This window comes from Lissotriton helveticus, chromosome 1_1 (assembly GCF_964261635.1).
Source record: "Lissotriton helveticus chromosome 1_1, aLisHel1.1, whole genome shotgun sequence".
Lineage (NCBI taxonomy): Eukaryota > Metazoa > Chordata > Amphibia > Caudata > Salamandridae > Lissotriton > Lissotriton helveticus.
In genome coordinates, this window is record NC_136057.1 from 2139388965 (window position 1) to 2139404962 (window position 15998).

General features: G+C 44.6%; 1 protein-coding gene across 1 annotated transcript in view; it reads right to left on the reverse strand.

Moving 5' to 3' along the window:
* The window catches only part of GLMN (glomulin, FKBP associated protein), a 394839-nt gene that overhangs the window by 366434 nt on the left and 12407 nt on the right, over positions 1-15998 (reverse strand). Inside the window, exons 2-3 of the mRNA XM_078646323.1 lie at positions 14536-14655; positions 13971-14070 (exon numbers count right to left, since the gene is read on the reverse strand). The gene's annotated coding sequence lies outside the window, so the exon portion shown is untranslated. The remainder of the gene's footprint in view (positions 1-13970; positions 14071-14535; positions 14656-15998) is intronic.

Genomic DNA, 15998 nt, shown 5'->3' on the forward strand with positions numbered 1-15998 from the left:
GTGATCTCTCGAATCTGCAACAGTTAGATATTCGAGCGAGATATGTATAGGGGCCAGTCTTTTACTTATATATATATTTTTTGACCTTATCCTACGTATACAATACCTGTATGTATTAGCGCTAGCAGTGACACGTATAGGATACAAACAATAGTTATGCCATGTTATCGTATTATGCAAAAACGTGGATAGGAAGTCGATATTTTACTCATAGGGGCTGTTTTAGGATGTGAGTTTTTCACATTTTCAACTAAAGCCTTGCTGGATAAAAGATTCCAGCCCTTTTAGTGTGGTAACCGCCCCACCCCGCCCTCGATCCGATCGCCTAAGCACATGGTAGCTGGTAGTTAATAGATACTATTGTTTGCGCTAATGCCTGTAAAGGTATATGTAATATATATTAGGAATACCTAATTGATAGACCTCTTGGCTGTTATAGTTCTACATTAAAATCATCTTAGTTTTCATCTTATATTGTATTCTATGTCCCTAAAACTATCGGTTTGGGTATTTGTAGAATTCTCGCCAAACTACACGTGAACACTATTCTGGCCCCCGGTCATCATAAAGCGATCCTATCTTCAGGTAATTATTTTATCTGTAATAAATGTGCCTTCATTTCTGTTTAACATAACAGCAGTACACTATTACTAGTTATGTTCTTTACGTTATAGATTGACTGTCCGCATCCTAGATTTTCCTCTTGGCTGTCTACACAAGAATTACTATATGCACCATGGGGCCCTCCATATATCTTAGAAGCAGTTTCTGCTAATCGTCATCCCACATTTGAAGGTACACGAGAAGTTTTTAATGTAGAGATTTAGTATACTCTAGACATCTCCACCTGTCCCGTAGATATTCAATCGTTAAAAGTATATGTTTATTATTATTTTTCTTCCATTAGGACCCCTATCTCCCAAATATTTTACTTTATCTGTGATAATCATCGACTTCTGGTAAGTATCAATAGCGCTTCTGAGATAATCACTATCACTTCATGTAGTCTACTAATGCACTTTATGGTATACGGCTATACTATTCACTATTTTTCATTTACTCATTAGCCACTAAGCTACGGTTAACCTCTACCAAATAGGTCGGCCTATCTATTCGACATCACACTCCCATGCTTTTCCATCTTCCTGTGGAGTTACTGCCATTCTGCCATTCTCCACAATTCTTATCTTCCTCTTATCATATACAGGAATACAAGGCTCTGACTATCTACATGTTTTTAAGCCAGCATTTCCTCACATCTTGAGCTACCTATGTAAGTACCATGGGGCTTTTATGTATACACCGACCTTTAAGACCAAATTCATGAAACAGGGAACTAGGTGGTATCTATGTGCTTTCATTCAAGTAGAGCTTTATAAATTAGGTCACTGTGACTTACATGTATCACTTCTCTATGTAAACTGTTCATTAACTATTATCAATGAAATTATTTTGACAACGTCTGAACATGATTAACTTAAATGTAATATATACCGAAGGGAATATGTGTAACAGAGTTTTGGTTTAAGTTTTACAAATGAAAGTTTCTATTTCTCTTCTCCTCTGTAGCATATTTGCGGATAGGACTTATTAATACAAAGTTGTTTTTGATAGGGTCCAAAATCCTTGAAGTAATGTTCATCTCATTCTTTGACAATGTTGCAATGAATATGCAATGTATATCAATCAGATGTGGCTATAGAAATACCAGACCATAGGACATGTACATGTGATACTACTATGTTTTTATTTGTATGTAAAGTAAATAATAATTGTTTGGATTCAATACCTATAAATAGATTTAAGAAATACAAATGCCCACTACAGCAATTTTCCCTTATCTGTATGTTTGACTGTCACCCATGTTTTTTTAAATTGTAGTGCCAAAGACAGGTCACCTGATGAAGGCTCCCAAGCCGAAAAGCGCGTAGTGTGTTACCTACCGCTTTGCCGGTTTGTTACCTACTGCTTTGCCTCCATCATTTTTTGTCTTATGCTCATCTATTTGTGTGTTATGTAATTTTTAAGAATTGTATGAGAAATTCTATAGAAATATTAATTTACTATGAAATATATTGGAATGTATCCATAAAATGTATACTTATCCCCAAAAAACAACAAAAAAATATATATATTTGAATACCAGATCTCATAGCCAACCGAATTTTAACTTCCTCCAACTATACGGTTCTAGGAGATCTTAATTTCCATTTTAACTCCCCCACAGATCTCACTGCCAGGGAATTGATAGACGATCTTGGAGCCCTACAGTTGACCCAGTTGGTCACAGCCCCCACTCATGAAAAGGGTAATCTCCTAGACCCAATATTCACCAACTGCACTGAGCTAATAGTGGGGCAACCCATCCGCCTTCCTTGGTCGGACCACTTCCTAATCCCAATTACCTGGCTCACCGACAAGTGCCCCCTACCCACCCCCCAACCCGTAACCAAGCGCAACTGGAAAAAACTCCCTATAGAGCCTTGGGTAACCAACCTTGAGCGCTCCTGCCCACCATCCTGCATAGACCCCAACCAAGCAAATGGAAACTATGAGAGTTGGGTTAGGGACTCACTAGACACTATCCTTCCTCTACGGAAATCTATACCAAAGAGGCTACACAAAACCGCACCTTGGTTCTCAGACACCTTGAGAGACCAAAAACGCCTATGCAGGAAAAAAGAGAGAGCTTGGCGGCTTGATTTTCACCCTGACAAAAAATCCCAATATAAAGAGGCAATCAAAGCATACAGAAATGGGGTCAGGATGGCACAGGCTTCTTACTTCGCAGACAAAATTATGGCAGCTAACTCAAAACCCAAGGAGATTTTCCACCTAGTAAAAAACTGCATCAAAGTGAACACTGCCCCCCCCTTGACAAAAACGCTGGAACAATGCAACGAGCTAGCAGACTTTTTTCATAATAAAGTCTCTCAAATATACTCCTCTTTCTTGATAACAGCCAACAATTCAGGAATACTCAATCATTCTCCTCTGAGCATTTCCCCTCTCCCAGACCAGCCTACTCTGGAACGCTTCCCTCCACTAGACTTGGACACCCTTCACAAACTAGCACGGCAAGTTAAATCCGGCTCCCCCCGCGACCCTGCCCCTCCGGAGATACTGCTCCAGGCTAGCCAAGCCATCCTCCCTGTGGTACTGGACCTACTTAACTCCTCCATCTCTTCGTGTACAGTACCCAATGGATGGAAGAGAGCTATGGTTCGGGCACTGCTAAAAAAGCCCACTCTCAACCCAGAAGACCACTCCAGCTACCGCCCAATCTCATTACTTCCCTGGGTAAGTAAGGTGCTGGAGAAGTACATAAATACCCAGCTAGTACAATTCCTGGAAAATAATGTGCTCCTGGACCCAACCCAGACAGGATTTAGGCCCAAGCACGGCACTGAAACTGCCCTGCTTGCAATCACCGAAGAGTCACGAAGGATACTAGATCAGGGAGGATCAGTGGCAGTGATCCTCCTTGATCTAAGTGCGGCCTTTGACACGGTCAGCTATGCCACCTTGCTGAACCGTCTATGCAACATCGGCGTCACAGGTGATGCTCTAAGGTGGTTTGACTCATACCTCAACAACAGATCTTTTCAGATCTTTGACGGGGATACAGTATCAGCCAGTAAATCCCTGAATTGTGGGGTACCGCAGGGCTCCTCATTGAGCCCTGCGCTGTTCAATGTATATATATGAGACCACTGGCGGGGATCGTCGAACCATACGGTATAAAAATTGTTTCGTATGCCGACGATACCCAGCTAGTGGTCTCACTGGCTCAAGAGGGTACCAGACACACTTCAGCAGGCCTGATGAAATGCCTCGAGGACGTCAAGGAGTGGATGACTTGCTCCTCCTTAAAACTTAACGGAGATAAGACTGAGCTCATGCTCTTAGGCTCAGCATCCCCAATATCTCTCACCCCCCTTTGGCCTTCGTGCCTAGGTACCCCTCCAACTCCCAAGGACAGCGTAAAAAGTCTAGGTGTCTGGCTTGACAAAAACCTCTCCTTCTCCATTCAGGCCACCAAACTTTCTGCCACATGTTTTGGCCTACTAAGAACACTAAGGAAAGTTCTCCACCTCCTACCTATGGAAGCCAGACAAGTGGCAATACAGGGCCTGATTCAGTCTCGGTTAGACTCGAACAACGTCCTGTATGTCGGAGCTCCAGAGATGACCCTGCGAAAGCTACAGGTGGTGCAGAACTGTGCAGCCCGCACCCTGTTACAGATCCCACGGACTCAGTCGGCTAAACCCGCATTGAACAGCCTACACTGGCTTCCAGTGAGACAGAGAGTGGCATTCAAGGCACTATGTGTTGCCCACCGGGCCTTCTGGAAAACGGGCCCAGCTATTACTGACAAACTAGTCACGCAATACCACCCTAAGAGAAACCTCAGATCTACGGATGCCTCTGGCCGCAGTACCCAGAATAAGGAGAGCTAGGTCCGGAGGTAGGATGTTCTCCTTAAACGCCTCTAGGATGTGGAACTCACTCCCCTTACAGCTCCGGACCAACTCAAACCTACTCTCCTTCCGCAAACAATTGAAAACCTACCTGTTTGCGAGGTCCACTGCTCTCTAAATTCCTCCCGTTATACCCAGCTCTGTCTTATGTTCAGCGCTTGGACGCCCCCCGGGCAGCAACCGCGCTATATAAATGACAATACAATACAATACAATATTAAAATTGAAAAAACGCACTTATGTAGTTGGTGACAAGTCTGTTTGTAGTGGGTTATAAGATATAGATGTCTCTATCCATTTAGGTTCATTCTCTAGTTATAGACCTTTTCAAACCTGAGGTCATCGGTGGCTGCTTGGAGGGCGGTCTCGGTGCTGTGGTTGGCTCGGAATCCGGACTGGGATGGGTCGAGCGAGGTGTTTGCTTCGAGGAATGTAGTCAGCTGTTTATTGACGGTCTTCTCGATGACTTTAGCCGGGAAGGGAAGTAGAGAGATGGGGCGAAAGTTCTTGAGGTCTTTGGGGTACGCTGTTGGTTTCTTTAGGAGGGCGTTGATTTCTGCGTGTTTCCAGCTTCCAGGGAAGGTGGCTGACGTGAAGGAGCTGTTCATGATGTTCCGGAGGTGGGGTACGATGATGGTGTCGGCTTTGTTGAAGATATGATGAGGGCATGGGTCGGAGGGGGAGCCGGAGTGGATGGTGTTCATGACGCGGGTGGTGTCTCCAGTGCTGATGGGCGTCCATGCGCTGAGGCTGGTGGTGGGGGTTGTTGGTTTGGTGGCTGGAGGCGGAGTCTGGGGTCCGAAGCTCTCGTGTATATCTGCGATCTTGCGGTGGAAGAATGCGGCGAGGGAATCACAGAGGTCTTGCGAAGGAGTGATGTCGTTGTTGCTGGCGCTCGGGTCGGAGAGCTCTTTGACGATGCTGAAGAGTTCCTTGCTGTTGTGGGAGTTGTTGTCAAGCCGCTCTTTGAACGATGTCCTTTTGGTGGTACGGATCATCTGATGGTATTCGCGGGTGGCGCTCTTGAGGGCTGTCATGTTTTCTGAAGTCTGTTCGTGGCGCCAAGCTTTTTCGAGGGTTCGGCAAGCTTTCTTAGCGATCTTGAGGGCGTCTGTGAACCATGAGGTTTTTCTGTTGCTAGTCTTGCTTGGGGGTTTCTTCAGTGCAGCGAGGTCGTCGGCACAGTTGGTGATCCAATGTGCGAGATTGTCTGCTGTGTCGTTGGTGTCAGGCGTGTCGGCAGGTGGGTTCTGGCTCAGCGATGTGGTCAGCTGGTCTGTGGTGACTTTGCCTCAGCATCTGCGGGGGATCTGTAGCATTTGGTGGTGGGATGTGGTCTTCTTGAAGGTGAAATGGATGCAGCTGTGGTCAGTCCGGTGGAGTGGCTGAAGGCAACATGGCTGCTGGCAGAGAAGATGGGGTCGAGCGTGTGGCCGGCGTAGTGGGTGGGGGTGTTCACCAGTTGCTTGAGTCAGAGGTTTGGCGAGGTTGTCGAGCAGGGTGGTGGAGTTGTTGTAGTTGTTTTTCTCCAGGTGGAAGTTCAGGTCCCCTAGGAGGATGTACTCTGGTGAGGCTAGGACGTGCGGGCTGATGAAGTTGGCGATGTTTTCGCTGAATTGTGTCCGTGGGCCCGGGGGCCTGTAGATGAGCGTTCCTCTGCGGGTGGTCTGGAGGTCGGTGTGGATTTGGAAGTGTAGGTGTTCGGCGGCGGTGAGTGTGTCTTCGGCGTTGGTCGTGATGCTGATGGTGTTCCTGTAGATGATGGCGATTTCTCCTCCAGTTTTGTTGAAGCGGTCCTTCCGGGTGATTTTGTAGCCGTCTGGGATGGCTATGGCGATGTCGGGGGCCGAGGAGGCGTTCATCCAAGTTTCTGTGAGGAAGGCGACGTCTGGTGCTGTTGTATCAAGGAGTTCCCAGAGTTCGACGGCGTGTTTGTGGACCCTTTTTTACAAGGGACCACAGGTCAAGTATTCTCACCAACTGTCAACAGGCGATTGACTTAGAATCATCCACCCAACTCCACAGTGCTCTGGGCACATAATACATTTCCATCTAACAAAGTGGACTATGGCAATCGAAAGCTTCTTGGAAATGAATGAATCAATTAACGATATTCACCTCACAGGGAGACCATAAACCAACCAACCCAATATATCCTACAATCTGGAACACATATCATCACAGGGCCCATGTCCCCGTTACTGTTCATTCATCTATATCAGACGTGAGCTCTGGTGACTTTCGTCGTGCTGCAGGGATCTGGCATGTTCCATCGCTTGTTTGGGGTTCGTGAAGATTATGCCGCCATCTGCCTCCCCAATGCGTAGCCTCGCAGGGTAGAGCATTGCATAAGGGATCTGTTCCTTAAGCAGCACCTTCTTGACGTTTTGGAACTCCTTCCAAGCCGCATGCACCTGTGCCGTGAAATCTGGGTAGAACGATAGTACATTGTTCTCATAAGTGATCTTGCCCTTTTGTGGAGTTATCCACAAAACAGAGACCTGATCCCTAAAATGTAGCAATCGAGCGACTATGGGGTGCGGAGGAGTACCAGGAGGAGGGCGCGCCGCCAGGGATCGATGGGCCCGCTCTACAGCAAACATAGGGGACAATTCATTAGGCCCACGGATTTCTCGCAACATCGTCTCCATATAGTCTTCTAGGCGCCCCACATTTGTAGATTCTGGAAGGCCGAAGATGTGAATGTTGTTGCGCCTGGACCTCGCCTCAATGTCCTCATTCTTCGCCTGTATGACTGCGAGCAGTTTCGTGATGTCTGAAGTTTTCTCCATCACCTGTTGCAGCCCGTCCTCTGTGTCTGTGAGGCGCTGTTCAGCTTCGCCAATACGCGCTGCTTGCTTATCAAGTTTCGCGGAGAAATGATTCATTCTACCATTGAGGACCTCTATCTTACCATCTATGGCTTGCAGACTGGCCTGGATGGCAGTTGAGGATTTCTCCAGCGCCGTGGGCCCTTGGGAAGCAGCTCCGAGTCAGAGGCCGAACTTTGGTTCGCTATGCCACCCTTGCGCAACTCAAAGGTGAGGCGCGGTTGATTCTTTTCCGGCTTCCCTATCCTGCATGTCTTCCTCAACAAGAATTAGCACCAGGAACTCCAAAATGCCACCCGTTGCACACACCAGGGTCTCACTTATAAACCGCACAGGCGGAGTAAAGATAAAGTAAGCCAGGCAACTACTTCAAGTCCCCCTTCAGCAGTTCTGCACCACCAGCAGTCTCAAGAAATCTGTGCCCTGGCAACACAGGCAGAATACGCGGGCAACTCACACAGGGCAAGTCAATTGGGTAATGCGGGTCCGCGCTCTATCAAAATGGTCCCCTCAGCCGAATGCACCTCAAGGCCTCCTCAGCTTTACTCCCAAGCGGCAAACGAGTTGCACATACCGCAGCTCTCAGGGTGTGCCCCAACAGAATAGCACCAGGGGGGACACAGCAAGGGGAACTCACAGAAAAGGAGCCGACGCACTCTCCACACAGTAATAAAATGCGCTGGCCCAGGAGCCGCCGATAATCAATCAGCCAGCCCCAGCCAGTTCGGACCAGGAAATCACTATTTCACACTGAAACTGTTCTCTCCCGCCGCTGACATCACAGGCAGGCAAGGTCGCTATAGGCCAAGTAGCGCGCACTCACCATCACATAATTAGCAGCTCAGAAGCTGGTATAAGGATATTCCACGGTGCGACTCAGCAAAGGGTGACAGCTCCGATGCGGTTGTGAAGCGTGCGGCCTGCTCGCGGCCTGTTCTGTAATCAAGCGCCGGCCGCTTGTGTGTCTCCGCAGCCCAGCGCACTCGGCGGGTCCCCATGTCAGCCAGCTCGACAGTCAATGCTATGCCGCCGAGCCACTTAGCTACTGTCCAGGCACCGCTGTGATCCGCATGGACTCCGCCGCGCTCCAGGCAGATTCACGCACCTCCAATCCGCGACCACTGGCAGATAACTTTGGAGAGAGGGGCTCTCGCCGTCACGCCGCCATTATGTCCACGCGGCCAGCTCGCCTCTCCGCCGTCAGCCACTCACCGGGGCTCCAATTGTGACCACAAACCACATCAATCGGTCGGTCGCCGCGCCAGCTACTCGGTCCCAGTAGAGAAAACAGTGGATGGCTCAGTAGAGGCAGAATAGATGAAGGATGTCAAACGCGGCCAGCAGAGCAACACTACAGTGCGGCCATCCTGCCGATCGCCAGACCACACCCCCATCATAGTAGTTGCATTTACTGAATTTAAATAGTATGCTTGTGCTGCGACTGCACCTGTACAGTGAATTTATATAGTGATGGTGCAAAGCTCTTAACATACATTATGCAAAATAGGCATAAACAATGTATGTATTAATAGTAAAAAACAAACACAAAAATACAGCAAAGACAAGAAGCGGCCAACAGAACTAGGGAAGCAGGACAAAGACTGCGAGACCAAACATGGAAATGTATAAGACAGGAAAGTAAGATGGGGAGAGATGATCAGATTTGAAAACAATGCACATGTAGAGGAACATACGTTAATAGGAGAGGGGCAGCCACCAAGGTAAAGCAGGTGCAAGAGTTATGAGCAGATAATAGAAAGAGCAGTAAAGAGACTAACTTAGTAGGGAGGATAAGTCTGAAAGGTAAAAAAGGTGGTATGAAATGAAATGAAAAAAAATATTTAATAAAGCGCACTGTGGCCAAGCGGCTTCCTGGCGCTGGGGACTTAGACCACAAGTCGCAGAGGAGGCCCATGGGATTTAGCAGGAGAACGCCTTAGAGAACAAGAAGGTTTTTAAGGCTTTACGAAAATGGGAGTAGATGGGGATAGAGCGTATGGACAGGGGGAGGCAGTTCCAGAAACGGTGGGTTAAAGATGCTGAATAGTTGAGAATGACAGGAGCAAGAAATGCATTCAGTGAAAGCGGGAGATGTCAAAAGATTATGTGTAAATTGCAGATAGAAGAGAAGTGATGAAGTAAAGAAAGAAAAGAACATGATGTGGTGCTATACAGATAGCAGAAAGCAGGAACAAGCATTGGAAATGCAATAGGTCTCGCATTAGAAAAGTTGGAGCTATTGATTTTGTAAATGACAATTTTTTTCATGTGTTGGTCTTGAAAATAGCAAAATTAATAGCTTTGTCATTTACAATGCCAGTACTTTTAACTTTTTCAAATGTGACACCTATAGCATTTGTAATGCAACATGTTTTGTATGTATGTGACTTAGATGTATTCATATAACAAATACAAATGGCTTTTAATTTCTTTAAATAAATAATACTTAAATAAAAGTTCTTGTAATTTATAATAGCAATAGCTTAAACTATTGTAAATAACTTTTGTGAAGAATATGTTCAGTTAATTTTATTGTGACGAAAATGCAAGAACAGAGGTGAAATATTAATTGATTTTACAAATAACAATGGCTTTTAAAAGATTTCTCCTATCTTTAAAATATAATTGGTCAGCAGCGATGAATGTACTGAGACCCTCAGGGGTCCTGTGAGGTGCAGTGGTCCACAGCGAGGAGTGGGAGGTGGCCGGCTGGTAGGGTGCACTAATGCCTTCACGCTCATTGGAGCGAATTAAAGGCTTTGGGGATTGCGGCTCCGCGATAATCACGAGTTAAACAAGCTCTAAAGAAATGGCTCTATAAATGCGTGTTCAATTTTTCTTTTACTGCTGTTTGTTTGGCGTACACCAGACAGCTTGAGCTTTTGGCTATTTTTGCAAAGTTCAACATATAGTTCAATGTTTTTGCCTCAAACAGGCTTGAATGAGCCAAAAAATATGAATACTTTCAAAGCTGTCCACGATGGGGTGGGGGGGGGGGGGGGGGGGGACTGTATCTTACCCTGGGCCCACCAAATCCTTAAGGCGGCTTTGGGCACAGAGGTGCTTTGGCGCTTCAGACATCAAAACATTGATTAAAAAACGTCAAACCCGAGCAGTGCAGCGTCGCACTGCCAAGAACAGATGGTAGACCAATAAAACAAGCCATTTGTTCTCCGCTCTAAAGGGCCAGGCCTTTACATGTGTGAGTTGTTTTTTTTGCCAATGTCATGCATGCGTCCAGAATCAGATGCAGATGCACGCAGGGTCGGCAAACTTGAAATGGAGTTTCTGTTAATCTGATTCCAAGATGGCCAGGGAGTTCCTGTGTGTATTATGGCAAGCGTGCTTCCTGATGCTTGAGTGGGCATCAGTCATGAAGCATAGAGGCTATTTTAAACTTGCCAATCCAAAATGTCGGAAGGCCATGCTAGGATTGCAAATGAAAATGTTAAACAAGTGAAAGAATGTACGCAAAGCGGAAAAATAGGGATGCAAGCAGTCCTGCAGCACTTGAAAGAGACACGGCCTCGCGGCCGTGAAAGTAAAAGCGATCGATGGTGACACGGCCGCACAGCCGTGAGACGCCCTCTGTGGTGGGGAGGGGCAGTTGTGAGAGGCGCTGAATTATCCACCAAAGGAAAAGCAGAAAAGGCAGATATGCATACTGAGGAGGCGGTTCTACGCGATTGCAGTAGGTCGGAATGTGTGAACTAGTGTTCCGGTATCTTACCTCTTTGTACCACAGATGCTTTTATTCTCCTTGCTGTCCTCATCTGAAGATTTCAACTTTAGTAATCAACTGGTAATGGCTCTGTTTGTGCAATAAAGGGTCGCTGTGCATCGCAGCACCCTACAGTAAGCTGATCAGATTTCCAGGGCCTTTTATTGATTAAATAAACAAGCTCTTGGCATTGCTGTGGGGAGGGGGGAAGGGGGGAGGAGAAACGAAAGACACGGCCTGGCGGCCGTGAAACTGAAAGTACGGCCGGCCGGCCATGAATAATTAGGGGAGGAGAAATGTAGGGGGGGGGAGAAATGCCTGAGGCAGTTTTGACGCTGGGGGATGCCTGTGGGAGGGAGGCAGATGGCTTTGATGTGCACGCGCTTTTCACGGGCACTGCATGGAATCGCCCCAATGGTTAAGCTCTGGTTAAGCCCCTATATTCTCGCAAGCTCAATGCGCAAGCGCATTGACAGGCGAGACCTAAAAAACAATCTTGTGTTTGCTTGATTTAAAGTGTGCTCAGACAGCCATTGTCAAAATGTAAAAAGGCACAAAGAAATGGAATTTTGGAGCAGAGAGGAAGAAGAAGAAAATGATTCATTGTCAGAGAAAGGACACAGAAGATAGATGGAAAAGTATGTAAAGGTAAAGGGATAATAAAGAAAACAGGCAGCAGAGTGCCAGTGGTATATGTTTGAGGGACACCAAATCAGTGGAGTAGGAAGAGGAGAAAAACCTGACCAAGAAAGGGTATGTAAAGTGTAAAGTGTGAAAGATAAGAAGTACCCCAAGTAAAAGCTGTGGCAGTGACACCAACAGAAGGTTGGGTGGAAAAGAACTCAATGGTCAAAGTTTTTTCAAGGGTGTCAAAGAAATCCAGAAAGAAAGGGAAAAGTTAGAAGGAGGAGAAAAAGTAGGTAAGTTAATGGCAGATGAAGGTGATTTTAGTCATGTACCAGAAGAGAAACCGGCCAAAAAAGAAAAAGAATGGAGTGAGTCAAAATCGGATGAAGGCTGATTGGAACAACCTGCACCAGAGGGATAGAAAGAAAGGGAAGAAGGGACATAGGACAGAGCTTTACAGGAGAGGATGGGTTTGATGGGGTTACTAAAGAAAGGAAGAAGAATGGAATGTTTAATTAATCTGAAAGGATGCCCCTGGAAAGTCATGATGAAAAGTTGAGTAGATGTAGAGTAGTATGATAAAATCAGAGCCAAAAAGAGTGAAAAAAAGAAAATAAAAACAGGAGCAATTGAGAACGTGGTGAGGAAACAAGTTGCAAATTTTAGAGATACAGAAAATAGTAATGTCCGGAGCATAAGTTAAGAGCAAGGGGTGATAATAATACCATCTGGCTACCAGAAGGAAAGAATTGCATGGCATGTGTAGAGAAGATGACATTTTGAGACAGGATGTTTATTTTAAAATTAATTTGGCACAATAAAGTGCACAGCGACAGAATTGGAGAGTGGGTGTGATCCAAAACTGGGGAGTAATATGAAAGTGAGTCAATGAAGATACTGGGGAGCCATTGCACTTAATGTGGATGTCTCTAGTAGGCAGACACAAAAGGATACTAACAGAATCTGAAGCTAGGCTTAGCCTCCGACAGTGCTTAATAGCCCTCCCCATCTGGTCTCCCTTCGGAACAGTGCTCTTACTCTGCTTTCTTTGGGTCACATTACTGCAATTTCTTTCCCAAAGCTCAAGGGATGCAATCAGCTACCTGGAATGCAGTAGGAATATACGTTTGACATATATTAAAGTGACATATTCCACAGAATTACCACACTGTGCCTTAAGAGACTCAAACAGTACTTTTGAATGCAAGTATGAGGCCATTTACCTTGTCGTGCTCAGCCAGTAGCCAGTGTGATTTCTAAAACATTGCAATTTGATCTTCACAGCGTACTCAAAGGGGAATCAAACTTTAATGTATGTAATGGAAGGCTCAAGTGCTCGCTTTGACCAAACCTTTAACTCTACACTGAATCCTATCAAAGACAATTCAAATCATACGACAACCAATATTTGAACCTATTACCAAGTGAGAAAAACATGCTCTCTAACCATGCATTCTGGGGATGAATGAAATGGGGGGAAATAAATAGCATGAACCACAACTTAGCAGGGAGGCTTGCCTTCCCCAAACTTAGCACCTTACTCAACTTACACTCACTATAATCCCAGATAATTGATAACCAGTCAACAAGTAACACCTGAAGAACCACCCAATGTTGCCTGACATCATGTGCAATATCTGACAACACTCGCAGAGCCTTTTCCCAATACAAGATTTTGCAGATGAGGTGGTTATCCTGCTAGAAGGGTACCCATATTCGAGACAGTCAAGCTGGTAGTCTGAGAGAATCAAACCCCTCAACTTCCAGAAAACTTTACCGGCTAACAATTATGCTCCTCTGCTTCCACCCATTCACATTTCAACGCTAGCTGATAGTAAATAATCATTGTAAACGCATTCCGGTAGCCCAAACTCCAAAAATAATTCACTTTCACTTCCTACACATATTCCCTGTGCTCTTTTAAAAAAAATGTAATTGCCACTATCCAACTCGAAATGAAAAAAAGTTGAGACACTTATTTTGCGTACTTGTGGGCTTTTGTTGAAAATATTTCTCATTCTATGATCAACAATATTGTGGATCATTTTATTTCCCGTTTGAAATAATACAGATATATTTTTTTCGTAGGGGAACACCGTCTTTTATGTTTATATTATACCCCGAGTTCCTTACAGGATTACTGGGTATCCATGTATATTTTGGATCTCTGCACAATAAATAGACAGGATTAGACAGCACCATCAAGAGCTATAGTGGTCAACACACCGAACACTGTCAAGTTTGAAGCAGTAATCCTATCAGTTTGTAACCTGAAGAGCAAATCAAATTAGGTTCAAATTAGATTCTTACCTAGGTTACTGACAAAGCAAGAACATGACTATTTTGCTTATCCTGGTTATGTTCAAAACCACATTTTGTCCCAAAGGTCTTGATCAGGTTCTTGTAGGACCTGTATTGAGAAGCAACATGTTATGCTTTTTTATAGACAGTAATAAAGCAATCTGGGTATCAGTGGGCTTTACATTTCAGGAGTGATTTGCAAAATACATAAACAATGTTCATTAGCAAGGTATATAATTGAATATTTATGCTAAGACATGCTTTAAAAAGATTTAATAAGCTTATGAAGCAGTCAAGAAATTAAGATAAGGTTTCCAACGGAGTGAAATATTAACAGATACGGTTGGTCTAAATCAAATATAAAATAGAAATTTGTTTAACATTTACAGACTTACAGTGATAAATGTTACGTATATATTCCAATTGATAACATATGATAAATGGATAGTTTATAAACACATTTTGCATACATAATGTATATTCTTAGTTACTCAGATATATAATTGTGTAGGTTATTGATAGAGAAAATCTCATTGCTAAACCTTCGGGCATCTAAGTTGCAGTATACATTTACCTCTGTGGGACAGGTACTGGCGAAACACAGTATTGCTGTTTACTGGATCTGCTCACAGCCCCTTAAACTGACATCCTAGGTGGAGAAGGATGTCCAGGAATAGGCAATCAAAGAACAGATCTGCATGAAAATAGTTAGGACAGATAATAAGAAGTTACACATCTGGTCCGAATTGATTACGAAGTGAAAAGAAGTTGGGGGGGGCTGTAATGCACACTGTGGGGTTTTTCCTTCCTATGGCTTCTCATCTACCATTTGTACTTTATGGATGTAACCTGTACTTATATTCATGAATCATTCACTGCACATTGCCTCTGTTATGTGTGGATTTTGTTCTATGATAAACTCACACAAAGTTGTACAAAAAAAAGATGGATTTTTATGTATGTGGCTAAAATGGGCAACTGAAATTTGTATTACAAATGATGGGCTGCAATTTTAAAAACAGAGAAAAAAAAGTCAACATAAGGCAATATTCAAAGGATGTTCTTGTGGCAGGGCACCCTCATTCATTTAGGTAATTTGGCAGCAGGTAAGGCTGTACTTTTGCTAGTACAAACCTTTTCAACAACGTGTCAAAATGTGCAGTATGTGTGGAAAAGTATGAGGGGTCAGAGTAGTTGATGCTAACGTGGAGAGGCAGCTAAAGTCATCACAAGGCGGCACATGTTACATTATTTAAAATTTGGCAGTGCTACCACACACGTTTTAAGCATGCCTTGGCCGTCGCAGCCTGTTACCAAATCTTGACTTGGGCATCAGGCTGCATCTTCTTTCTCAGCAAACGTTCTCCTGCTGAGATAAGAACCATTTCCACTAAAACAAATAATTGTAGTTGGTCTGCCATGGCATGCTGGCATGGCGGGGCAGTTGTTTTTTTTTTGTTTTCCCAACAACCCCCCTCTCCCCATAGAAGGGCTTGTTGTTGGAAAACAAAAAACAAAAATCCCTGATTTGCGGCTGGATTCTTTCCTCTGCATGGCCAATATTGTTTTTACCCTCTTCAGACCATCGTTAAGAGTTGTTTCATACAGTCGGTAACAGGACTGATGTGTCATTTCTAACTAGGCACTATCTATTAACCCTCGTGGATTGAGATACTATGTAATCTGTTCCCCCGAAAGTCTACATTGTATGTACCCCTGTGTTAGATTGAATTGAATTCCGTTACCTAATTTAGTCTCTTTTTAAATATTCCTAATAGGTTGCCTGCCCCCTCCTTACCCCCCGACTGTCCTGAAGAAGACCCCACAGCAAGGGCACCATATATCCCTGCGCATATTTGAGGGTCGAAACGTCGACAACCACCTTGTTTAGTGACAACTTCATGCCACCATTGTTACATATATTGTACTATTCGAAGTATGTCTTTTTGTTGAAATGCCGGAACCCTTGGTCAGTTTGTTTTGCATTTAATTTGTCAAGAGAACATTGCCAATTAACTGATTTTAATGTCACCAACT